This window comes from Bubalus bubalis, chromosome 2 (assembly GCF_019923935.1).
Source record: "Bubalus bubalis isolate 160015118507 breed Murrah chromosome 2, NDDB_SH_1, whole genome shotgun sequence".
Classification (NCBI taxonomy): Eukaryota; Metazoa; Chordata; class Mammalia; order Artiodactyla; family Bovidae; genus Bubalus; species Bubalus bubalis.
Genome location: NC_059158.1, coordinates 75,950,711 through 75,977,917, shown reverse-complemented (window position 1 = coordinate 75,977,917; position 27,207 = coordinate 75,950,711). Strand labels below are relative to the sequence as shown.

Here is a 27,207-nt window from a genome sequence, read left to right as displayed (position 1 = left end):
GTTTTAGAACAGTTTTATCCTTCTGGTAAGAACCCTCATACCTAGTTATAGTTAATCTCATTCTACCCCCAGCCCCAGGCACCACTGGTCCATGTTCTCTCTCTCTAAAATTGCCTTTTCTGGATGTTTCTTATCAGGGATACCAGATACCACGTGGCCTCTGTGTCTGGCTACTTGCCCTGAGAGTGAAGCCTTTGAAATTCATCCAGGGTGTAGTATGTGTCAGGAGTTCTTTTTTATTGCCAAATAATATTTCATTGACTGGATCTACCACATCATATCTATCCATTCCACCTGCACACGTTGCATGGGCCCAGCACACTTCCTCTGTGCAGATATTTTGAAATAAGTCTTTTATCTATACATTCTAGAGGAGTGGGTTATCAGATGACCTCTGAGATCCTCACTAGCCAAGATTCTGTCCCCAAATGTCCCAGGGGCAGGTCCAGATTCTTAAATCATTCATTTATTCAGCAAACACTTCTTGAGCCCTCAGAGCACACCAAGCCCCCAGCACTCTTGGAATTTCTGCTCTAACTTGAGAGACAAAGTTCTCTCATGTCAGGCACTGCTCCCCTTCTGGTGGGTTGGAGGGGTGGACACGTTCCAATGGGACTGAGGTTCAGTCACAGGCTGTCCCCTCCCCTGACTGTCTTGCTCCTCAGATGCGAGCATTCCATCCTCTTTCCAGCACACTATTTTGTAATTCTTCTTTGTGTCTCTTGCCTGTCTGTGGAATATGGGCAGCTTGAGAACAGCGACGATGTCTTGCTCTGTGCTCTGAGCACAGTGTAGGGCCCGACATGTTGATAGTGAAAGAAAGAAAGTGAAGTCGTTCAGTCGTGTCCGACTCTTTGAGACCCCATGGACTGTAGCCTACCAGGCTCCTCTGTCCATGGAATTTTCCAGGCAAGAGTACTGGAGTGGGTTGCCATATCCTTCTCCAGGGGTTCTTCCCGACCCAGGGATCGAACCCGGGTGTCCCACATTGCAGGCAGACACTTTACCATCTGTGCCACCAGGGAAGCCATGTTGACAGTGCCTGGTGGTTATTGGATGAATGAATCCCGCTTTGGCCAGGGGTGGGATCAGATAGGAGGAGAGGCCTCAGGTCAGTTCATGGCTGCCTCTCCAGAGAGAAGGCACAAGTCCAGAAGAGAAAATGGAGTAGTCTGGAGTTCTCTCTGCTCCTTGGAACACAGGGTTGACACCAACTCCTTCCTATGGTCATGAATATTATAATAGTATACCTAGGGTCCCCCCTGAGGGCAGACTCTTTAGCGAGACCGTGTGAAAATGGCCTTGTGTGGCAGGTGACTGGATCCAGGTGCCAGAGGCAGTGACTTAGAATGACTTCTCCAGGGCCCTCCCTGCTGTGCCTGGCCACCACCTGCTCCTACTCATAGCTTCTTCCTTGATGATTGCCCTGGGTCACCCGGCCTGACCGGAAAGCCAGGAGCGGAGAGGACGGGACTCAGCTTGTGTGTTCCTGAGGAGCACTGGGCTGGAAGAGTGAAGACCCAGGAGGCTAAACCAGGAGAGGTGCTCCATGTGGAGAAGAAAACAGGTGGTTCTGTGAGGGCTTTTCTGCTTGCCAGTGCTGGTGGCTGGGGTCTAATCAGAGTCCCATTACAGGTACTGGGACAAAGCATTAAAGAGAGAAGTGATGTACTTATGTCTAGTCTCAGAGAAGACTTAAAGCTTTCAAAATAGTCTGTAATTATTATATTGTTCTGTAGGAGCAAATACACAAGTATAATCTACTTTAATAGGATCATGCTTTAGCCTAGTCCATCTCAGGATAGTTCTGGAGATTTTCCTCCCTCTCTGGGCACCTTTATTTCCATGTTTATCGATTGGGGCCCATTGGTTTGCTCCATCATACACATGTATGTTTGATTGGTGGCTAGCATCGCTGTGGAGGCTCTCCTATGGGTCACCATGTTCCCCTAACCCCTAGGAAGAACTCTTAATCTGTGTGGGCTACAGTCTGCTGGTTTCCCTTTCTTAATGGTAGAAAAAATTTGAGATGCTAGTTGGAGAGAAATTACCTTTGGTTTGGGTTGGTTCTAATTTTTCTTGGCATCCTTACCATTTAAAATACATTAGTGCTTGAGGCACCCCAAATGCATTATATCAATACTAAATTCATGCACAGAAATATTTTTCTGTGAGCTTGTTCCAGTGAGAATACAGTTTTACCTGGTCCTAATCTGGTGAATCAAAAAGCAGAGCGTACGATAGTTTTTTTCCCTTCTTGGCACTTTGCCTTTTAATTCACACAGGATGCCTTCTGTTGGGTTAGTAGTTTCATTTTAGTATAGAAATCAAGTTTAATTAAAGCTTACTTGCCATTTAAAGTAATAATTTGTTTGACTTAGCATTCTTAATTACCCCAAGTAAATTGCCTATAGAGGCTCACCTAATTCATTTGTTTGCTCAAATTATTACTGTCATTTGCATATTTTGAACGACACCACTTTAATGAAACACCAGGGTGGAGTCAGGGCAGATGATACTTTTTGTGGCAAATGCTAAGGAGATGATCTTTCTGCCCTAGTCTGTTTGTTCAGCTGGAAGGTTTTTATTATCCTACTGAATTTTCACAAAAGATCAAAGTTTTTAAAAGCTTTTGTGTTGGAAAATCATTAGTAATGAAGTGTCTGGGAGGGGGGCAAGTGGCATAATAAATGTGAGTAGCATTCATGTCTAGCCAGGGGCTGCTACTTATGTATCCTCATTTAGCTTCTTACAATGCATGTAGGTATTCATCTCCTTAATCCCAAGATGTATTCTTGCAGATGTGAGGGTACACGTAAAGGAATCATATTTCTAATGTATTTGAGGAACTTACAATAATTTGTTGGAAAGCTTCTCTGCTATTAGTGGAAAAATGTGATGTTGAATCCAGGCAACAGTTTTATTATTCTGTGATTATTATAGCCAGAAATCAATGTTAATAAATAACCACCTCTAGGAGAGGTTTTAGAGAACTTGTCTTGATAAATAGTAAGAAAGATTTCTTACAGCATATCCATTATTTTAGATCTTACATACGGATTTTTATGTATGTAAAAGCCACGAGTGCTCTCATGACTGTTCTTTGGGAGTTTTTCTTTTTTTTTAGTGGAGAGGAATGAGGGGATACCTTTATGGTTCTGGACAGGTTTGCAAGACAATTTGATTAAATCAGTCTCAGATTTATTGATTCTAAGTAATTCCAGAACCTAATTATTGGTTTACCTCTTAAACTTTAGAAACTGACTTATAACTCCCACTATAGAGGGAAAAAAAACAAATATGATAGATCATAGTAGTACACATTGCATTAATTTAAATTTCTCCAGGTTTCCTATTGCCTGACCAAAATGTGGAAAACATTCTAACAAGAGACCTTCATTAGTGTGAGTTATATACTAAAAGCATCTCTGAATGATGTGGCCAGAAAGCACATCTCGAATAGGAAACCTTCCCTCTTCTGTACTAATGGATTACTTGTAGAGAAAGTGTATCTGCATCTTATGGAACACTAGTAATGAGAGTAAATGAATAACAGAGTCACTTTTTGGTGTTTGCAGTCCAGGTTGAAGGTCTGTGATAAAGGCAGGAAGATGACTCTCTTCCGCTCCTGGTCAAACCTACATCCTAGTATATACTCTGTTTATGAAGGCATAGCCCCTGGTCCAGCACCAATAGGACCTTTTAGACCCTTTCTCCATCATCACAAAAAGGATGCTACCCTGGGGCTCAAAAGCCCTGCTGTGTACACTTAGTAACCCTGCGATCTTGAGCAAGTTTTATCTGTAGACTTCTGTTTCCTTACCTGGAGAGTGGCTGGTTGTCTGTGGATGAATTAAACATTTTCTAAGGTCATTCTGCTTAAAATTCTGTACCTCTTGAGGTGAAGGGTTGTCTCTGATCTGGATTCGTCTCCATGACTCCACGCATGCAGGGGTAGGAGTAGGGGAAACCAGTTCCTGGATTGGTTCAGAAGTCAGAAAGCGTGAGTTAGGGTGAAGTGGACTCGCAGGGGCATCAGGACCTTCGCTGCCTCAGTGCTGTCTATTCTAATGAGCCCACCTGAGAAGACAGACTGGAACTTTGACCTGACCGGGGTTTTTAATTCATCCCCATCAAGTGCGATGCTGGGAGGGATTTTAGGGGCAAAAACATCTGGAATATGCTCTTGATGTCTAAAATAAAACTACCTTTGTTTAAAGAACACAAAGGAAGGGTCCTTTTCATCTTACTTGACTTAGGAAACAAATACTCTAGTGTTGATGCATTTTTTGCTTCTGTAAGGAATTTATTTTTTTAATTACAAAGTAAAAATATCAATATTTTTAAAAATTCAAACTATGCCAAAGATATTAAGTAAAAAATTAAAGTCCTTTCTGCTCCCACTATCTAGGGCTCTCTACTACTAATTAACACTTTTATTTGGGTGTTTCCAGAAATTTTTCTATGTACATCGCAATGCAGTTATCATATTTGCATATCTTTTTTGCATTGAAAATTATGTTATAGTGTAAATATACTATTATACAAACTGCCTTTTTTTCACTTCAAGTCTTTCATGGATATTCTGCCAGGAGAGTACTTACATAGGTCACAGCAAGTTATTTGCTCATTAGACACAACTGGATTAGTTTATATAATTTTATACACATAATAGATCACATATAAAATTGTAACTCTGTAGACAGTAACAAACTGTAACAAACAGTCTGACCTCCATAACAAACTTCATCTTCCTATTTTAGGAATGCCAGGACTGATCATTCTCTAGGCCTCCCAAGTATTATTTGCCCTGAACCCTTTCATAACCTTGGAGAAGGAAATGGCAACCCACTCCAGTATTCTTGCCTGGAGAATTCTATGGACGAGGAGCCTGGTGGGCTACAGTCCATGAGGTCGCAAACAGTTGGACACAACTGAGTGACTAACATTTTCATAACCTGGACCACCGACTAAAGATAATCTTATTCCTTAAAGTAGCCTCTCTTTTAGCTATTCTGACAAATAAATCTGTACTTGTTGTTAATAAGCTAATATGTAACACTCCCAGATTTTATATTTAGATGTATTTAAAAATTTTTTTAATGCATATATAGTGCTTACTAGGTGTCAGGCACAGTTCTGAATTTAAAATTTAAATTCATTTGACTCTGATAACAACTTTATGAGATAGGTACTATTCACCAATTTTAGATTTCTTAACGATTTTTCTATGAGGGCTTCCCTGGTGGCTCAGCAGGTAAAGAATCTGCCTGCAGTGCAGGAGATGCAGGAGACTTGGGTTCGATCCCTGGGTCAGGAAGAACCCTGAGTCAGGAAGATCCCCTGAGGAGGAAATAGCAACCCACTCCAGTATTCTTGCCCTGGAAATCCCGTGAACAGAGGAGCCTGATGGGCTACAAAGGGTCACAATCAATCAGACACGACTAGAAACAGTTGTGTTATCTGCAAACAATGGAAGCCTTCGTTGTCTAAGAATTTTTTTGCCTGATACAGACTTCTAGCTTGACAGTTTTTTCCCGTTGGTGCTTTAAAGGTTTCACTATGTTATCTTCTAGCTTCCATTACTTGTGATGAGAAATTAGTATTGTTTTCTCCTGTTCGTGGCATTTTTCCCGGGTTGCTTTCAAGATTTTCTCTTTATCTTTGAATTTAAGCAGTTTGAATATGATGTCCCTTGGCATGATTTTTTACTTTGTTTTGTTCTTTATTTATTCTATTTGAAGATTACAAGAATTTTTGAATTTGCAAACTTATGCTGTGTTTTAAACCAAATTTTGGCAAAATTGGATTATTTCTCCCAATTTTTTTTTCTTGCCAATTCTTTCCTCTCCAATTTTTCTGGAATTTCAGTTAGAACATGAGGTTTTTTTTTTCATTTTTAAAGTTTTTTTTCCACTTCAGATTGGATAATCTATATTTTTCTGTCTTCAAGTTCACTGATACTTATTACTTTCCTCTGTTTGTTAGGACTAGCCAGTGAAATTTTTTTCAGATATTGTATCTTTTAGTTATCAAATTTCCAATTGGTTCTTTTTTTTGTAATTTACTTTTCTCTGCTGTGAATTTAAAAATATCCTTTAGCACGGTTATAATAACAGATTTAAACTCTGTTTGCTAATTCTAATATCTTCAACATCTCAGAGTTGGTCTCTATGAATTACCATTTCTTTTGAGGACGAGTTACATTTTTCTGATTCTTTGCATAACTAGTAATTTTGGAATGTACTGTGGATACTATGAGTGGAATGTTATAGAGCTTCTGAATTTGGTTATATACCCATCAAGAATATTAAATTTTTTATTTTAACAGGTAATTAACTTGATGGAACTTGAATTCCAAATTCCAAATATGTCTTCCCTGTGACAGATAGTAGCAGAATCTGGTTGGTTCTTTTCACCTTAGCTGGGCTGCTTGAAATCTGTTCCACATATATCTAGTATTGGCATCAGCTGTAAATTTTATCCGATTTTATATATTGAATTTGGAGCTTCCTTTTCTCTTTGTATTTCCTCCTTCATTTTGTCAGCTTCTGTCTTCTCTCTGAACTCTATCCTCTGATTCTCCAACCAGTAAGATGGCAAGTTCTACCTGAGATATAGCGACTCTGCAGAACTGACCAACTGGGCCCGCCCTTAGTTGTAAAGCAGTCTTTAAAAATGGGTAATTTATGGAGAACTGTTCTTCCAAGTGTCAACCTCCCATGAGTTTCTGCCTGCTCGTGGTCACTCTCCAGTGCCTTCAAATAGTAGTTGTTTTTAATATTTTATTTGGAGTTTATAATTGTTGTAAACTGAGGTGTTACATACATGACCAGAAGCAGAACTCTCATTATCCCACTTTACAGATAAATTTAACACACCCATGCTACAATAAGTTTAAGTATCTTACCTAAGATCATACAGCTGGTAAATGGCAGAGTTGTGAATTGAACACAGTAGTTTGGTTTCAGAGTCTTAGAATTTCTTCCAAGGGGAGGTTTTAATGGTATAAATTATTTGAACAGTGGCGAGAAGAATAGCACATATTGTGGGATTCATGGGCCTTGTGGTGTCAATGCCTAACACACTGGACTATGTCAAGCCTTTGTTAGTGGATGCTTCGTATGTCTTTGGGACTTTACATTATTTTATGTATGAACATACATACAAGTTGCATGAAAGGATCATGTTGCTCTTGGTTAACTGCAAAGTAGATCTTCAGGTTATGAAAAAGACCATATTTTCATGGTTCTGTGTTGTTGGGCTCCTTGGCCATCATATTTAGAAACTGATGAAGTTTATAGTTGTTTTCGTGACGAAAATAAAGAGGACTTTTGAAAGAGAGTAATATCAACAGTAATGTAATGAAAATCTAGGAATTATTTAGGAAGAATCCCATAAGCACAGTCATGGAATAGCTGATTTTAAAAAAAGTAAGTCTAATTTAGCTCATGTGAGCCACAGACCTTGGAAGCCTAAGAATACCAAGCTTGAGCAATACTTATTTTGGAGTTTCTTCTTGTTTCCCCTTTTCTCCTGTAGCCTGTCAGTTTCAGTTAACATTCATCCAATGTTTAATTTCATCTTATTGTTTTTACTCTTGATTTTATCTTCACTTTGCATGTTTGAGTCTGACTTGCTTCATATTGATTTTGTCATAGTTTATAAGCTGACATGTGAACTAATAAGATCTTATTCATGTATGTTACTTTCAAACTAAAAGAAAAGGTCCATATGTTTGCTTTTGGAATTCTCTCAGCATCCCATACTGGTGCTCGGATACCATGCTCAGAGCTGACTGGCCAGTAAAGAGCAAGGGTTCAATACTTGATTGATTGATGGTTCTGAATCCCAGCCAGTCAGTTCTGGGAAGGTGGGCTTATCTTCCGAGTGAAGTAAAACTGAGTCCTTGAAGGCTGTGATAAAGATTTTGGCTTTCATCCTAAGAATAACGGGAAGCTATGCAGAGTTTTAAACAACTGAGTGACAAGCCCAAATTTAAAATTTTAAATAATTACCCTGGATGTTTGTGGAGAATATAAACAAGTTCTAGAGTGTAGAAATTCATATAAATGTGAAAAATTTAACCCAGAGATACAATCTAGAATTGATACTCTGGATAGTCTTCAAGGAACCCTCCTGAGTGTACTGTCTTGACTGCAACTCTGAAAAGAGCTGGGAAGCAGAAAGTTCGAGATTAAAATTTTTTTTGAAGGGGTTGGAGGGGACAAAAGGGCCTGGAATGTGAGTATGTTGCGTTTCTGACAACAGATATAGTTTTGATAATGAAAAATCGAAGCAATGCTATTATCAAGGAACTAGAGAATTTAATATTCTAAATCTATGAAAAGTGGCAAGTCTATATTATATGTCTGTGTCATAGTTTATTAATTTTCAAAAGCAAAATTAAAAATGCAGTATACATGTCTAAAATTATTAAAACAATGTTTTAACAAAATACCCAAAAATAAAGATGAAACTTACTATAGTTACCCACAAATGCTGCTGCCTAACAGCTGTTGAAGAAGTTTTGTTGCTTCAAATGTGAAAACAAGCCTGGTAGTATTCCAGTAGTTGTTGGAAACCTGAGTTAAAAGCACTGAGGTGCTGCTGAGATGGCAGCATTTTCAAGAGATCAAAAACTTTCCTATGAAAATTTATTGATATGTTTCCTCTTCCCAAACATTTGTGGAGCTGGAGAAAATTTTAAATGTATCTTACAGGAACTGACAGCTTGTGAATTAAGTAGAGCATTGTGCTCCTGCTTCAGCTAGTTTGTTGATAGAAAGTTATAACAAGGTTAATAATTTGTTTGATTTTTTTCCTTTCCATTTTTTATAGGACTTTATGCTTCTTGTGTTCAACTTGCTAAATCATAGCACTCATATTCCACATTAAATTGAACGTTGAAGCATGTATAAAATAAACATCAGTGGGGAAAGGAAGAGATTTCTCAGGGGCAAAAAAAGGCACGGAAAGGTGTGCTGCACCCTGGGCAGTAAGTGGGGGATCAAGTTACTCTGTTGTTGTAAATAGTGTCGATTCTGTATTCTAGACTGAAAAACCAGCAAATGACAGCTTTCTCTAGTAAGTCCTGAGGCCATCGGCCCCGTTTTTGAGAATAAGTCATAAGTAAGCCTCTAAACTAAGACAGTCTCGCTGGTCCTCTCCTTCTGCAATTGTCTTCCAGTCTCAATGGGATACTGAAGAGAAGGCTCCATAGAATAAACAGTGGAATCCTTGTCCGGGAATGACTGCCTGGCAGTTGTTTCATGGAAAACAGGGAGGGGTGGGGGACAACAACCCTTTTCTGTTCACTGGCTCTTTAATTTAGATTACCAATGATAAAGCCCGGGCTACGGCTCAAGAAAGGTAGGATGCAGACGCAGGAACATTAGTGCTAATATGCTGCAGAAAGACGAGATAAATCAGCCCAGCTCTCATACATCACTGAGGGAGAAGCTGATTGCAACTTGACCATGTGCCTGAGTAGTCCCCTCAGTGAGAAGAGCAGAGCATGGATTAAAAAAATCTAGAATGTACCTTTAGGGGCTCCTGCTGAGCTGGACCTGGGAGGAGAGTCTGGTGTAAGTTTCAGCTTGTTTTATCCACGTATTTGCCAGTGTGTTCCCACGCAGGGAGCTTGTTTCTCTTTCTCTGTTTTCATGGAAGCCTCAAGCATGTTTATTTACAGTCCTAGACTTCATTTTGTATAAATGGAATACCAACCTAATAAAGTTCTTAACAGAGAACAGTTAAGCCCAGGGTTTATCCAGAAGAGAAATGTGAAAAAGTGATGTGATCATTACTGTCTATAGCAAGCCTGTGGGTGAGTTTTTGGGGTTTTGGTTTTGGTTTTGTGGGGAGGTGAGGGCTAGAGGGATAGATTTTAAACTGAAAACTCAGTTCTTTTGCCATTCATTTGAAAAGACGGGTTGGTAACCCAGCTTTTTACTCCTCCTGTGGTCTTTTGTTTTGAAAAACTGTTTGAATATGTAAACCAGACTGCTTGAAACGCATTATATTTTTATGACTGGGATGTTTGTATTGTTTCATATCTGTTATTAGACAAAATAATCATAAAGGGTGTTTTCTATGGACCTTTTTATATTCCAAAATTAAGTACAGATGGTAATTTCCAGCAGTTTTAAAAATTTGTCAATTATTTAATTTAGCATCACTTAAGCATCTGCACAGGGAGAAAGCTGAGATAGTACAGAAACTGAATAAGCATTGATTGCTCGTCTGAATTGCATCTTTAAAGTTTTTGCTTCAAATCTCTGATTTCACAGTTTATTTTTACCAAATTAGATTATCATATTTCATTATCAAGACTGTGAATGGGTGGAACTCTCTCAGATAGCCTACATTTCCCGTTAGAACAGCGCGGAAGGCACTCACTGATTGTTACTCAGAGGGAAATTCTCATGCCGGCTTCACCGAGGAGATTGCTTAAATAATGCATGGGCAAGAGCGAGGCAAGATGGAATTTATGGCCCAGACACTGAGTTCAGGCTTTTGTTCAGAGGAGAGACCACATAAGTGTGAGCTTATAGCATCCACCAAAGCTCCAGGGAAAGGGCGTAATTGAGTGAACTTGGTGGCCACATGGTGCTGTCCACGTTATTTTCAAAACAAGCCTTGAAACAGTCCATTCAAGCCTCCGGTGTGGTTTGAAGGAGGGAGGAAGGGGAAACTGGAAATGTCAGTTGCAAACAGAATCCCCTGCCTGAAAATTCTATGGGACAGACCCAGTGCATGTCATGCAGGGAATGGGGTGGCCCTGGGACTGAGGGGCCGTTTGAGTGATGGGAGACAACATGGCAGTCTTGTTAGGAAAGAATAAACCTTGACCAAACTGCAGCATTCTGTATGCTGTATCTTCCATCTTGTCCTAATTAGAGGAATATGTCTGCTGAATCCTAATCTCTTTAATTGTTGATAGAGCAGGCACGCGATTTGCTATAAATACACACGAGCATTCATTTCTGAAATAATGGCTGTTGCCAAATATATTAGACCAACAGGAGTGCTGGACTAGGGAAGGCTGTGCTGAATAGTTGAGTTTTGGAGGTAATGGACCAGTTGAGAATCATTGCACAGCTGGGCCAGCAGCTGCACCCAGTGCTCTGTCGAGTTCGGCCTCCCATTTCCTTGAACTTGTCCTTGTTTGCCAAAATGTTGAACGTAGCAAGAACTTGTTTCAAAGGAGCCCACCGCAAGTGAAAAAGACCCTTTCCAAGGGGTCTTTGTCGAGGTGTGTAGTCCACAGCAGCAGTGGTCAAATGAGGAATTGGTGAGGCAATGGGAAGTTTGGATAATCATAAAAATAAAAACCAAAGATAAAATTGTAGAGTGAGGTAAGCTGGCAGAAGACCAGAGCACTTTAAAAGGCTGCAATGGGCCGTCACTGTCCTAACTAAATGATATATGGAAAAATCCCATAATAATATCCAGCAATAGTTATCTTGTTGTTAGGGAAAAATAAATAGGTCTGTGGCTGGAAGGCAGCCCAGTAATCTCCACGTCTTTTTTTTTTCCCAACAGTGTATTGTTCTGATATTCTTTGGGACTGGGTTAGGAGGAAGTGCCAGAGCCCTTTATATTAAGAAGCATCCTACGACAAGCCAGAAAGGGACTAGCAAACTCCTTCCATTCCTTGGTCCTGGCTTGAGCAAGCATTTATTTAGCATGTGCTGTATATCCAGCATGTACTAGATGCATACTCTGACCAATTAGATTATAAATTCTTTGAGAGCAGGTTCTGATTTCTACTTGTCTGGTGTAAACCCCCTCTTGACAGTCATTGCCCTTGATGCGGTAATAATTGTACATATGTCTAATTCTTTGACTTTAAAGAGAGTAAATATCAAATCTCCGTTCTGTTAATGCTTTATTTTTCTGTTACGACACAGACAACTCTTCCCTCTTCAAATTTAAGGGCCAGTGACTGGAACACTTACAAGTTGGGTGATTTGGGACAAGCTGCTTAACCTTTGGGCAAGTCAGCTTCCTCATTTATGACATGAGGAAAGTCACATTTATCATGCAGGACTGTGAGAATTAAGAGGTGTGCCTAAATGCATAGGAGATGCTTTCCTGCCCTCACAGGATATTTTAAGCAGGATAATGGACCATATGGACTGAGTGTGTGGCGGGGCATGGGGATGGGTGTGGAGAGGGGAGGAGGGTGCGGGAAAGCTGGCTGGGAGAGTGTAAAAGAACCTTCGATGGCCTGTGGCAGGATAGTGCCAGTGGGAAGTCAGAGAAAAAGATGGACCTAAAATAGATTTTAAAGGGAAAATTGACAGAATGTGGCAGCTGATTATATTAAAGTAGGGTAAAGAGAAAGAAGGAAGATTATAAAGAAGAAATAGTCATGGTGCTGAAGGGGAAAAGATTATGGGTTTGTGATAATGGCAAGGTATCATGTGTGTGTGTTCTCCAAAACTCAAAAAGCTAAAACAATGTAGTCCTTCAGGGACTTAAAAACTAAGAAAACATAAGCAAGAAGAGAAAATTGGAGTGCCTAGTTAACTTATGTAAATGGAAGGGAAAAAAAATCAATAATACATCAATAATACTGAACTATTGCTGATAATAGAGTGAGAATTCAAAGGAATTGCTTAAAATGGCAAATCTCTGTTTGGAGTTTTTCCCAGACAAGACCCACAATCATCAAATAATAAGGCTCTTCTGCAATCTTGGAACTTATTTAAGTTTTCCTGAGTCAAAAAAAAAAAAAAATGCCACTGAGGGGATACAAATAGTGTCAGGGTTGGGAAGAAAAAGAGCATGAGGAATGGAAATTCTCAAAATAGCTTGGTTTTAAAGAGGAGATGGGAGCCAAAAGATGGCTGGTTGATCTTTCAGAATTTAACCATTCATTGTGACTTGTCAGAAAGTTTGGCAACTGTTTTTCCTGAAATAACTTATTGTGATTTTTCAGGAAATTCAAGCAGGAATCAAGACTATGCCAAACCCCAGCAAATAGGTTGTAGTCCAAAAGTTCCTTTTCAAATCCTTCATCAGAACACTACTGTAAACATCTTTGGGCTACTTTTCAAAAGTCGACCCAACTCATCCTGCTGTAGAAATCGTGTACATTTGCAATAAAATATTAATAGCAGAAAGACATGTTAATAATTAAAATATAACCAATAGTCTAAGAATGGAAAATGTGTAAAATGCAAGTACTTGGGAAAATGCAGTTTGATTATAAGAAGGTATGGGCTGTGACTATTTTTAAATGTATCCATTTTCACTGACTGTAAGAGACTTTGACTTCTTTAGTTTTGAAATGTAAGGATTTCCTTGTCTATGTTGCAGACATATCATGAATTTCATCTTTAGCGGTATCTGCTATGGCCAGGATTATTTTCACCAATTGAAAATGGAAAGTGAATGAGGATGAGAGATAAAGGAGAAAGAAGAAACCTATGGTAGCTAGGGCAAAAGTTTATAAACAAAGAGGAACAGCAGGTTTAAAGAATGAATGAGAAAGATATTACATGCAGGGAACTTTTTTTCTTTTTAAATTAGCTTTTATTGGCATATCGTTGCTGTACAGTGTTGTGTTATTCTCTACTGTATTAAGGGAGTTTTGAACATTGAAAAGAGGAATGTGTGCAGCCCTCCAGGTTCCTTATCTGCAGATTTGGAAGGCTGACTCTACTTCACCGTTTTATATAAGGTATTTAAAGCATCTGCACATTTTGGAATCTGCAGAAAGTTGGGAGTGTCCTGGAACCAATCCCCCATGGATACTGAGGGATGATAGTATGTAAGGATGTGCTTGTTGCTCTTGGTAAGAACTAAAGGCCAATACTGGGCCTAATAGCTTCTTGGGTCAGCTGCTGGGGGGTGCTTTAAGACTCAAAGTTTCTTGAGTGGTGATACTGCTCATGTGACTGGTAGACCTGAGAAATCTCCTAGGAACCTTTGGTCCCCTTGACTTTTCCCCTTTCAGCCCCCTCTTGTCTCCACTTCCTTCCCTATTAATTGTGGACACCATGGCCTGTTATTTCAACACCTTCTTACCAGTATTTTCAATTTTCCTGTTCATCCAGTCAGTAAAGATCTATTGAGCAATTCCTATTTGTCAGGCATTATAGTATTGGATACTTAGACATGAACCTTTCTAGTACTGGGAAGTTAAAATCTTAACACCTACGGCGGGATACCAATGCTTAATCCAGTTGAGTGCTTTCTCCTGCTTCCAACCATACTGCTAAGCACTTTCAGAGAAAAACCACTGTCCAGATGGTTGCTGTGGTAAAGTTTTGACCTTCAGTCTCAACTGGACCCCTCAGTATAGCTCAGTGATTCTTCAAGTGAAGTGAAGTCCCTCAGTCATGTCCGACTCTTTGCCACCCCATGGACTGTAGCCTACAAGGCTTCTCTGTCCATGGAATTTTCCAGGCAAGAGTATTTCCTTCTCCAGGGGATCTTCCCCACCCAGGGATCGAACCCGGGTCTCCCGCATTGCAGGCAGATGCTTTACCGTCTGAGCCACCAGGGAAGCCCTCAAAGTGATTCTTAGGTTTCCCTAAGACACTCCTGCCATTCTCCCCAACACTCATGTGAAAACTTCTCTACTTTCTCCCAATCTTTGACCAAACCACTTCCTTACCTCGCATTCAGCAGACAGTCTCACCTCTTACTATGCAAGATCTAAATTTCCTACCACCAAATCTTATTACCTACATAACCTGGAGTAAAGCCAGTTGCTTTGAGGACAGTTCAACATGGTGAAAGTGCAGCATGACCCAGAAAGCCTTGGAAGACAATGAAGGTCTTTACTGAAAGGTTCTTAAGGAGTTAACCAAGATGAAGAGGAGAACTAATCTCAGAACACATAGCTAGATTTTCTAACAATTGTTTTTACCACTCTTTCCCCCCAGAGTCTGGCCCCTCATGGCAGCTGTCAGTTTTTTCTCTTCCTCTGTTCTCCCCAGCTTCACACGAATTCACCCCATCTTCTTACTCCTCTCTCCTCTCATCCCTTCATAGGTGGAGCAGCTAGTCTCTGTGGTGTGGGTCATCTTCCTCCCACCTCTCACCACAATCAGTACAAATCAGAGTTCAGCAGACCAATTATCCTTTTATCCTTATGTATTCTAATATATATTAATTAAAACTGCCCATTTGTATTCATACATCCTACCTTTCCTCCAGTTAGAAGAGGTTTTCCTCTTCTCTTCCTTCCACATGTGTACAATTTCCTCTATTTCCTATATATCTTCCAGATTTTCATGTCTAGGGGGTCCTTCTTATCAGAGTGTAGAGGGCCAGTCCCATCTTTAAAAAAAAAAAAATAGGACAAAACCTTTATCTTTGCCACATACTCTTTTATCTCTCCTCATCCTTTTCTCCCCCTTTATAGCCAAACGTCTTAAAAAGATTGTCTACATCTTTTGGGTCCGTTTCTTCCCTTTCTTAACACTCCCGAACCCACTGTGATTTAAATTCTACTCCAGCCACTTCATGGAAATCCCTCTAGGTAAAGCCATCCAGAGCCTACTTGCTCTGAATGTGCTGTCCTGTTTCTTGGTCTCTGTGGGCTTATCTTTCTTTATGTGCTATTAAAATATAGGTGGTGTTTGGGATCGCTGTTCCTTTCTGACTTTGGAAGGAATAGCGAGGGGTTTCTATCCATTCATGAGCCTTCTGTTAGTGTTTGCATGCTCTCCCATGCCTCCATTCTTGAGTTACACTAACCCTCAACTCAGGATGCAAGATGGAGATTTGATGCCCCCTCACTCAACTGGGATTTGACCCCATAATGGAGTGGTCAGGGGCTGGGCCTCTTTCTTTCCCTGACCCACACCAATAATTTGCTGAATTGTTCTTCTCTCCCCAAACACCTCCCTCAGACATGCCTTGCCACCACCATCAATTCTGTTGTATTGATCTCCTTTGGGGATGAAACACTAACTCTGAAATCATACATTCTTCCCTACTCTACTGTTTATAGTGTAAACCTCATAGAATTTGTCCTTCAAATTAAACCAAAGTTTGGGAACTCAAAAGCCTTTTCTGTCCCCAAAATGGTTAGTAAAACAAAAACTGCTTTGACTTTCTGTGCTTTGGATTTAAAATTTTTTTTATTTAGACACTCAGTTGGCTTTTTTGTTTCCCTCAGGTCTTCCCGTGTCCTTGGGGAAACACTGACTGATTCTGAGGCAGTTCAGCAGGGGAGGGGGCAGAACGTCAGAGCAGCAATAAGATACACACTCTTTAACATTTAACCTACAACTGGAGTAAAAGTAAAACAAGTTGATTTTACTTGTAGCCCGAGGAATCACCCAAGAGAAAAGACTCTTGAACCTAAACACAGAGGTCCAAGAACATACCCCTTTGCTTTATCTCAACAGATTTCTTACCACCCACATGTACGTATATTACTTTAAAACCAGAAATGATCGGAAAATTCTGACTTTTCAGCACTTTGTGAGTAAAATGGATTTATGACTGAGAATACAGTTATGTGTTGGGTCTTTATAATAAATTGTGGTGAGACAGGGAACTCAATCCATTGTCCTTTTCCGGTTTTGTCTTGATTAAATCGGCACAGACTAATGTCCATCCCTGCCAATCTATAAAGGTAAAGGGGGTAACGTTTAAGAAATTGTATTGAACCTTTTAAGCTCTGACTACATTGGGGAAAGGTTTATGTGACATGGAATAACTTGGCTCAGAAAATTTTTTACATTTTTATTAAACATCTTGAAAGCCATTTTTGGCTTGAAGAATCTAGAATATATTTGAATTTCATAAGAAGGAAGAAAGTGGAATATGTTTCATAAATTCATATCATGTCATACCTAAGTTAATCCAAATTTTACGTGGCAGTCAGTGACAGAGAAACCGGGGTGGGTGTGCCATGCTCCAGTGGTTGGGCTCTTGTCCTGCAGCTTTGCAATTGCCTTGTGAACACATGAACAGATTATTGGACCACCTAACAAAACAAGCATCCCAGGAATCAATCCCTGAAATAATAAAAGCATGAATTAAATATTCTTTGATCAATATTACTCACAAAACTCATATCCTTAATGATAATACTTAACTGAAAGAAAGACCTGTGCTTCAAGGTTCATTTGCAATCTACAGAAAACTCTACATTTCTTTTGACATCCCAGTGCTTCTGGAAAATACGAATCTTGTATTTCATTTTGCAAAATTAGAGCAGACTGCCTAATAATATACGCCTACGGAGGGGAAGGAACCTTTGGAGGGGAGTAGGAGTCATGTGTATAATTCTCCCCCATTAACTGTGCTCCTGCCTTCTTTAAAGGTGTGCCACTTATGCAGAGATCCAAACCATGGAGGCAGCTATTAATTTGAAGCTGACCCTTCCTGTTAATTCTGAGGACTAAGTTTATAGTTCCAGTTTCATCTTGACTAAGCAGGGTTCTATAGTTTTCCTGTTCCAGAAGGGGAACATAGGAAGAGCTTTGAATTCTTAAAAACAAAAGCAAAAAATATAAATTTTAAAAATCAATGGTGATAAAAACTGTGAGTGTTGAGCCACATTTGGAGCCCTGCAGAAGGAAAGATTTTCCCAGAATACTAGTGTCAGGACAAATCTATCAGCAGCCTCAGCTCTCTTTGCAGCCAAGTGGTGTGTTGAGCTACAAAGACAGGCAACTCTTCTCCAGTACTTACTGTTTCCAGCTAAATTTAGCAGGGTTGCAAAATGAGTCCTGTGGTCTTCAGACCATCCTATGAATGGGAGTTCTGCCAAAGACTTGAGCAATGCTATAATCATTCACAGGGCTTCCCTGGGGCCCAGTGATAAAGAACCCGCCTACTGATGCAGGAGATAAGAGATATAAGAGACATGATTTTGAGCCCTGGATGGGGAAGATCCTCTGGAGAAGGAAATGGTAGCCCACTCCAGTATGCTTGCATGGGAAATCCCATGGACAGAGGAGCCTGGCAAAAGAGATTTGGACCATGGGGTCACAAAGACATGACTTAACGACTAAACAACAACAAATTATTGTTGTGAATTATTATTATTATTGTGAATAAATTATTCACACGTGTCATTCTGTCTTTAGACCTGTGTTCATCCACAGGAGTTTTTGATATTTGTTCAGAAATCGGATGGTAGCTGATTGGAGAAGCATTTCTCCAAATCCATACAACAGTTGAGAGCTGGTCCTAAGTTTGAATAAGAGAGCGGCCACATTATCAACCACAGTTCATGGCATAAAGCAAAGATCTTTAATTTTCGAGCATAACAAGCACAGCATTCCTCAGCTAGTTAGCATTAGCCAACTAACTTCTTTCAGGTGTGAGGAGAGGCTATGGCATCTTTGTTCTTGGAGATATTCCTCAGTCTTGGAGGGACTGGCCTTGGTTACCCCGTGTCTCTGTAAGCTATTCCTTTGCTTGTTTCCATTCATCCATTAACTCCTGTTTGGCTTATCCTAGACATATCTTTTGGAGAAGGCAATGGCACCCCACTCCAGTACTCTTGCCTGGAAAATCCCATGGACGCAGGAGCCTGGTGGGCTGCAGTCCATGGGGTCGCTAAGAATCAGGCATGACTGAGCGACTTCACTTTCACTTTTCACTTTCATGCATTGGAGAAGGAAATGGTAACCCACTCCAGTGTTCTTGCCTGGAGAATCCCAGGGACGGGGGAGCCTGGTGGGCTGCCGTCTATAGGGTCGCACAGAGTCGGACAAGACTGAAGCGACTTAGCAGCAGCAGGCATATCTTTAGAGCAGTGGGTGAGACAGATTTGTGATGACAGTGAAGTGTCCACCTGGAAAAGCCTCTTCAAAAGGCACTTTTATTAACAAATAACTCTGTATCACCACTTTATATTGTCCTTAGCTTTTGTGGACAAGGAAATTTTTCTTCATCTGAGTCACACAGTGTAGAGGGAACCAGGAGGTTTAACCTTTGTTTAAAAAAGATCCCAGAAATGTTTCTTCAAGTTGAGGCTACACAAGGACACTTAAGTGACACAGCCTAGGTCTCATTCTTGTTTCTCCTTCTTTAATATAAAGAACAATTGAAGGAGCCTACATGGAGAAGAGCTTCTCTCCAGAGACTGTTTTCTAAAAGCTGAGCTATATTCTTTTGACGCAACTGAATATCGTGATTCCTGAGTTTTTGCACACTTAAAGAAAGGCTTGACTTCCTTGTCAAGTGTTTGCCAGAAGATGAACAGTACCACAAGGAAAACCCCCTAATCAAGGGCCTGGCATCTTGTATGTGCTTAATTAGCTGCTTGCACGTCAGAATCTGAAGCCAGTCAGTCTCTATCAGAAGCCAAAGGTTAGGTTGAAAAACAGAACCGGGTTTCCTCCCCTCTAAGCAAGCCTCTAGAACAATTCATTTCCTTTTCGGTAAAGTATGAATGCTAATTCTCACCTCATGATGTTTTTAGAAGCCTAAATAAGATAATGCAGGAAAGTTCTTCAGAAACAGTCATGTTCTCTTCACAGAGAAAGTTTATCATGAAAAAGAAGATGAGCTGGAGGCCTTGATAAATTCTTCTATATTGTGTTCTTGTTGAAAGGTGATGAGTTTAAAAATAAACACTAGTAGGTACTATTCTGAACCCCTCAAAGTCACCATATTGGAAACCTTTTTGTTAAAATTTCTTTCCCTCTGGCTAATTTTATACTTGATTATTTTGAGGAAAATAGTAGAAAGCAAAGGAAGTCCAAACTCTTGAACAAACTTAATGTTGGATTTTGTGTTGAAAATCATGAAAAATTGATTTCTAACTTTTAGGTATCTTCACCCATCTTTACTAGGTGACGCTAGTGGTGGAGAAGCTGCCTGCTGATGCAGGAGACAAAAGAGATGCAGGTTCGATCCCTGGGTCAGGAAGATCCCCTGGAGGAGGGCATGGCAACCCACTCCAGTATTCTTGCCTGGAAAACCCCATGGACAGAGGAGCCTGGCAGGCTACAGTCTATGGGGTCGCAAAGAGTCAGACACGACTGAAGCAACTTAGCTCCCATGTTGTTGTGGGTGGAATATGGGGTTAGGGAATGTATTTGAAACAATTTGCCTCAATCTTCAGGTTCTCAGCCCCGTCTCTAAGCTATTTGGCCCCTCCCTGCATTTTGGTGATTTATATCAAGTTAAACCATACAAAATGGCTGATGTTCAACCACTTCTGATTTCCAAACATGGTAATTTCGCATGTCCAGCCTAATATAATTTTATTGCTGTTATTGAATGGGTGCTCACTTGTTTATCCACTCAGTCTGACGTAGGCATCTGGAGGGCAGAGGTTGTATCTGATACCTAAAGGGAAGTCTAAGCTCAGATAGTGTATGATATGAAATGTACAAGTGAGGTGTCTTTACATGTGAGTTGCATATGCCATCACTGACACTGTTCATGGAGAAAATACAGAGGAAATCATAGGTGCTTAATAGTTGGGGATTCCCAAGGGTGAACTCTTCACTCCCGGGAAGGTGTTCAGCTCAAATCAAGAGGAGTCCCAGGAACTGCAGCGCCCTGGCTGTGCTGCATCACCCTCAGGTCACCTCCTTCCTCACTCCACTTCCTTCCCTATGGCCTTGCTTCCCTCTGCTGTTGTTACCACTGTGCAGTAGCTGATGATTTTGCCTGCAGCTTACTTAATTTGCCTGTATATTGTCACCCTGCTTATTTAACTTATATGCAGAGTACATCATGAGAAATGCTGGGCTGGAAGAAGCTCAAGCTGGAATCAAGATTTCCGGGAGAAATATCAATAACCTCAGATATGCAGATGACACCACATTTATGTCAAAAAGTGAAGAGGAACTAAAGAGCCTCTTGATGAAAGTGAAAGAGGAGAGTGGACAAAGCTGGCTTAAAACATTCAAAAAACTAAGATCATGGCATCCTGTCCCATCACTTTATGGCAGATAGATGGGGAAACAATGGAAACAGTGACAGACTTTATTTTCTTGGGCTCCAAAATCACTGCAGATGGTGACTGCAGCCATGAAATTAAACGATACTTGCTTCTTGGAAGGAAAGCTATGACCAACCTAGATGGCATATTAAAAAGCAGAGACATTACTTTGTTGACAAAAGTCCATCTAGTCAAAGCTATGGTTTTTCCAGTAGTCATGTATGGATGTGAGAGTTGGACCATAAAAAAAGCTGAGCACCAAAAAACTGATGCTTTTGAACTGTGGTGTTGGAGAAGACTCTTGAGAGTCCCTTGGACTGCAAGGAGATCAAACCAGTCAATCCTAAAGGAAATCAATCCTTAATATTCATTGGAAGGACTGATGCTGAAGCTCCAATATTTTGGCCACCTGATGCAAAGAACTGACTCATTGGAAAAGACCCTGATGCTGGGAAAGATTGAGGGCAGGAGGAGAAGGGGAAGACAGAGGATGAGATGGTTGCATAGTATTACCAACTTGATGGAGATGAGTTTGAGCAAGCTTCAGGAGCTGGTGATGGATAGGGACCAGAGAAGCCTGGTGTGCTGCAGTCCATGGGGTTGCAAAGAGTTAGACACAACTGAGCCACAAAACTGAGCTACTTAATTAGAGGAATTTAGGGTATTTTCCTGCACTGTTTTTCTAGACTTTTAAAAATCATATTCTATGATATGATAACCCATAACAGGAATGTAGTTCATATCATGACACTGTATGCTATAATCTATTATATATTCTGTATCTATCTATATAGATATATCTGTATCATATACATATACAGCCAAGCCAGTTCCCAGCTTTGAGAAGCTCTCCATCATGTCCTTTTTGAAATGAGGATCCAGCTAAACTTGTGAAGACTTTTGTGCCTCATGGGAGAGAAGAGAAAAAATGCCAGCTCAATCTTTAAGCTTTTTATCCGTCTTAAGCAGCTGTGTGGTCTGTATTGGTTTATGTCAGGATTTGTTTTCTTATTCCTGTTCTGGAATGGCTACAGCCTAGCAAACGAGCCCCAAGATAGGGCTATGGCTTCAGTAACGAAATTCTGAAACCCTATAATTAATTCTAGGTGGTAATGGCTCATTTCAGTTGCTATGGAATGTTTTAGAATAACCACAGATATCACCAGCAATCTGCTGCTGCACGCATGGATATAGCTGGGTGAGGTTATTTCTCTTTATGCCTGTTTCTTATTCCTAAAATGACTTTATGGGTTTTGTCTTCTCTATACGCTGAGATTTAAGTTTATAAAAAATCCTATGGAAAACCATCTAATTGAATGTAGCCTAGGGATTGTACTCGCAGAATCAGCAGCTTGGAAATATTTAGGTTTTGATCAAAACTTTTGAAATGTTTTGAAAAGAGCTATAGCACCATTAACTCAATTTTAAAATTTGGTATAAAACTTGTATATTATTCAAATTAAGAAAAATTCTATTAGAATTAAGGAAAATATATATTACTTGCTGACTTAAGATTCAGGTAACCTACTTATATGTGACTTTACTAGTGGCTTACTGCTTTTAATTCACAGAGAATCACATATTTCCTAGGAGAAAAAAAGAGACAGTTACTGCTCTCTGTAGGGCTTCATCATGTTCAAACCAGCCTGTATGCTATCTGAAAACCTGCTAATCCGAAAGGAATGAGAGACATGAATAAGACTTTCTTACTTGGGTGATTTCTGAATGGATTCAGAATTTTGCTCAAAAGAGAGACCTGTGAATTAGCCTGCCTTCCATTTCCCCTGATTTTTGAGGTGTCAAGGCTGTCAGCAGAGTATTTTGATGGGTATTGGCATCCTGTCTGCTGGGGAGAGAGCTGACTCAAGGGAGATGTGGCAGTCACAGGAAATTTCTTTTCAAAACTTGGAGAAATGCCTCACAGAGTCTGGAGTAAGGTGGGGTGTAGTGGTGGGCAGGGCAAAACATCTAGGTGATTTATCTCAGCTTCTGACCTGTTTCATACCCTTCACCCAATCATTTAATTCCTCTGGGCCTCTGGTTTCAATTGTAAAATGACAATAATTTTCCCATTTCAAAGACCACAAAAATGGATATTATACATTTTGACAAAAGGAAGAAACTAACTACTTTTGGCACTGAAGGCAATTGTAACAGAGAGCGGCAACAAAATTTTGAAATAACCATATTACTGAAATCAGAAAATGGACATCCAAGGCAAGTATGTATTAAAACTAGGATAAATCCTTCAGATCCAAAAAGCTTTCATTGAGAAACTTCTGTCTTCCAGCCACTTTGCGGTTTACTCTTACACGGTTGCTTAATCCTCCCAATAGTGCTGGATGGCAGCTGGTTATTGTCCTGTTTGTGATTTTTATGAATAAAGAAGCTGAGGCTCAGAGATATGAATCTATTTGTTCTGAGTCACACAACTGGAAAGTAGCAAAACCCAGGTTCAAGTTTTCCAGTGTTGGGTCCAGCATCCTTCTCCTGTACATACCCTGTCTTTGATGAAGTATTAAAAGATGATAGAATTTCTCTATCTAAAATAAATCCCATTTCTGGGAAAACACACAACTGAAGTACCTGTATTTAGTTTCTAAATGGTATCTGCTTCCAAATTTGCTTCGTTCTCTGCTGAAGGCAGCTATTCTTCAATGTGTAGATTATCCTATTGTTTCAACCTTATTGTTTCTATCAAATGCATTTGTTAATTGTTAAGAGTTTTTACTGGCACTTTTAAGCATCTGTTAACAAAACTCTTCAGGGACTTATGTGGACAATATTTTTATTCTTTTTTAAAATATGTGATTGCCTGACTTCTAGTGAGTAATCTTTGTTATGCCTATTTTAATAATTTACAACTTTTAGGTTAAGGAGTGTTTTAGGCCAGCTGGATGGCCTTCTAGTTGCCAAGCCCTGGTTGCATGTACTTACGATATATTATTTAATACTTAATGGGGGTTCTGTTGCAGTTATATTGTCCCCCACAAATTATTATATCACCAAATATGCCCTCCCGTTGTTGTGAGTTAGATGTCACATTTTTGAAATCTTGTTTGAGGGCATGAAGTACTAAGGCTGTTGTTGCTTTTCCTTACAGCTTCACAAGCAGCAGTGATGTAAACCCTCTCACCCAGGCTCTCTTTGTCTAACAACAGTTCAGACTGACTGGAGCACATTTATTGAATGGCCATTACTTGGGTGCATTAGTCAAATGCAATTGATTGTTCTAATACACCACCAGCTCAGGCGAGGTAATTGGGCTCTTTAATTGAAGATGCTACTTTAGAGGACAGGGTGTAAATCATTGAATACAAAGTCCAATAATTTTTTCTCAGTAAATACAATGTGTCTATGATTGAATCCTCAGTGCAGCCAGACAACAGAGAGATAGATGGCTGATATTCATGAGTAGGCTTTGGGAGATTCCTCAGAACTCTAAGAATGATCCTATTTTTCATCTTGCCTTGAAATAGTCTCATGTTTTCTGCTAGAACTTTGAATTCAGAGGGATCTTGCTATGTGTGTGCATACAAGTATATTTAAAATTACATTTAAGATGACAAGTAAAATATGAGAGAATTTATTACAGGATACTTAGGAAGCCAAGCGGAGAAGGCAATGGCACCCCACTCCAGTACTCTTGCCTGGAAAATCCCATGGACGGAGGAGCCTGGTAGGCTGCAGTCCATGGGTTCGCTAAGGGTCGGACACGACTGAGTGACTTCACTTTTACTTTTCACTTTCCTGCACTGGAGAAGGAAATGGCAACCCACTCCAGTGTTCTTGCCTGGAGAATCCCAGGGACGGGGGAGCCTGGTGGGCTGCTGTCTATGGGGTCGCACAGAGTCGGACATGACTGAAGTGACTTAGCAGCAGTAGCAGCAGGAAGCCAAGACATTTCCACTGTCATCCATTTGTTACAACCTTGGCAGAATTTTGAGACTGTACTTAGTTCTACAATCAGAGTGCCTACAAGTCTTTCCCCTTGGCCCTTGAGCTGCTATCTTCTCTTTCCTAATCCACCCATAACATGCAGTCATTCAGCACGGAGTAAAGATATGTACAGATGCAATGGTTTAAAGTCTTCCTTATCGTCACCATTGAGTTTAAAGAAAAGAATTCAAGACCTGGACTATGAGCTGCTCTTTACTCCAGCTGAGCCTTGCTCTTCCAGGCTTCGTTGTTCACCCTGATGGGCTATAGCAAATCCAGACACAACCTGCTCACCCACCTGGGACGGACCTCTCAGGTCAAAGACTTCTCCCTCTTTCCTGGCTACCTGCCCCCTGGGAAACACCCCGCCAAGCGCTGGTCTGCAGCCTTGTCTTCGTTGCTACTTTTCAGCCCCGGAGAGCATTAGCTCTGAGGGACCTTCCACCTTGATTTGAGAGCAGTGAATCTTTGACCCGTTCCAAAGTTGGTGCTATGTGATTCCAAACATGCTAGAGGTCTGAGATATGAATAGATTCTTGTTATTTATTGTTCTCTCACTCTAAGATGATTACTAAGAATAGAGGCAGATAGACTTGAAGAAACGTTGTCTGTGACCCCTCTGTGACTCAGCCAGCATTACTAATTTGCTGTGGGAGTTAGGCTTTGAATCTGTTAGAACAAATTACTGAAGTTGGTACTCTTTGCATTAGAATCTGCACTTCCGGTGAATTAATTATGCACCACCTCACGTGAAAAGCAAAGTGTAAGGTTAGAGAGGTGGACACACAACTAGAGGCAGAGAAGTGACTGTGGTGATTTTGTCTCCATCATATTTGTCTGGTCCTTTTTGCCCAACCTCTTAGTGCCAGAGTGGTAAAGAATCCTCCTGCCAATGCAGGAGACACAGGAGATGCAGGTTCGATCCTGGGGTCGGGAAGATCCCCTGGAGGAGAAAATGGCAACCCACTCCAGTATTCTTGCCTGGAGAATTCCATGGACAGAGGAGCCTGGCGGGCTTTAGTTGATGGGTTAGCAAAGAGTTGGACAGGACTGAGCACAAGCACAAAGTTTATCAGCAACGTTTTCTCCCCCAATCATTTTCTTTTCCCTGGTCCCACTCACTCACAAAGTGATGCTGAGTGGTGCTGACAGACCCATTCACGTTCTCACCTGTTGCCTTACTTCAGGGCATCTAATGTCCACGTGAGGTTGTATCCAGAAGGATTCTGTGTGTGCTGACTGCAGGGAAGCTATTTTTAGTCTGTTCATTTCTAGGAAGGACTAGAATTACAGCTGGTGTATATGGTAACTTTCCCAATTGCAGTTTGATTATTTCTGTGGTTGACATTCAAGTTTGCATCACCTGGATGAGAAGGCTTACACAATTACATTCCCCTCTAAAATAAAGAAATCAAGTATCTTGTCAGTCAACAAGGAAAGGCCACTAGCTAGAAAAAATAGGTAACCAAAATGTACAGGCAGTTCAAAAAAAAGAAATGTAAATGGCCAATAAATATGTAAAGGGTTTCCCAGATGGCCCAGTAGTAAAAGAATCTACCTGCCATTGCAGGAACCACAGGAGATGTGTGTTCGATCCCTGGGTCAGGAAGATCCCCTGGAGGAGGAAATAGCAACTGACTCTAGTATTCTTGCTTGGAAGATCCCATGGACAGAGCAGCCTGATGGGCTGAGTTCATAAGGTTGCAAAGAGTTGCACATGACTCAGCACACATGTATGCAAATATGTAAATACCGCTAGTAGTCAGGTAGCGCCAGAGGTAAGAACCCGCCTGCCGATGCAGGAGATATATGTCACAGGGGTTTGATCTTTGGGTTGGAAAGATCCCCTGGAGAAGGGAATGGCAACCTGCTCCAGTATTCTTGCCTGGAGAATCCCCAGGGACAGAGAGGCCTGGTGGGCTACAGTCCATGGGGTTGCAAAGAGTCAGACACGACTGAAGCGACTTAGCAGAGCACACAGCAGAGCACAATTAGAAAAACATAAAACAGCAATTAAATATGCTTTCTTTTCCCAACAGATTTGTAAAAAGAAACCGGAAATAACTGATAAATATTGAGGGTTGAGGAGGTTGTGGGAAAGCAGGTATTCTCATACTCTGTTGGCAGGGTTATAAGTATGAATCAAAATTTGTGGCTGAGTTGGCAGTATCTATAAAATTTGAAATAAAACCATTTGGGAGAACTGTTTCCAGGTCTAGATACTTTCCTCCAAAAATACTTTAACATGATGGATACTCAGCCATAAAAAAAAAAAATGAAATTTTGCCATTTACAACAACAGGGATGAACTTGGAGGGTATTATGATTAGTCAAGTAAGTCAGAGAAAGACAAATACTGTATGTTTTCACTTACATGTGGAATC

General features: G+C 40.5%; 1 protein-coding gene across 6 annotated transcripts in view; it reads left to right on the top strand.

The window, feature by feature from the left end:
• The window catches only part of RAPGEF4 (Rap guanine nucleotide exchange factor 4), a 334,349-nt gene that overhangs the window by 113,032 nt on the left and 194,110 nt on the right, over positions 1 to 27,207 (top strand). The window contains exon 1 of one of the 6 annotated variants that reach the window (XM_006063022.4): positions 8,782 to 9,587. The exons of the other annotated variants lie outside the window; for them this stretch is intronic. The gene's annotated coding sequence lies outside the window, so the exon portion shown is untranslated. Of the gene's footprint in view, positions 1 to 8,781; positions 9,588 to 27,207 lie in introns of those variants that run through there. 6 annotated transcript variants of the gene reach the window in all.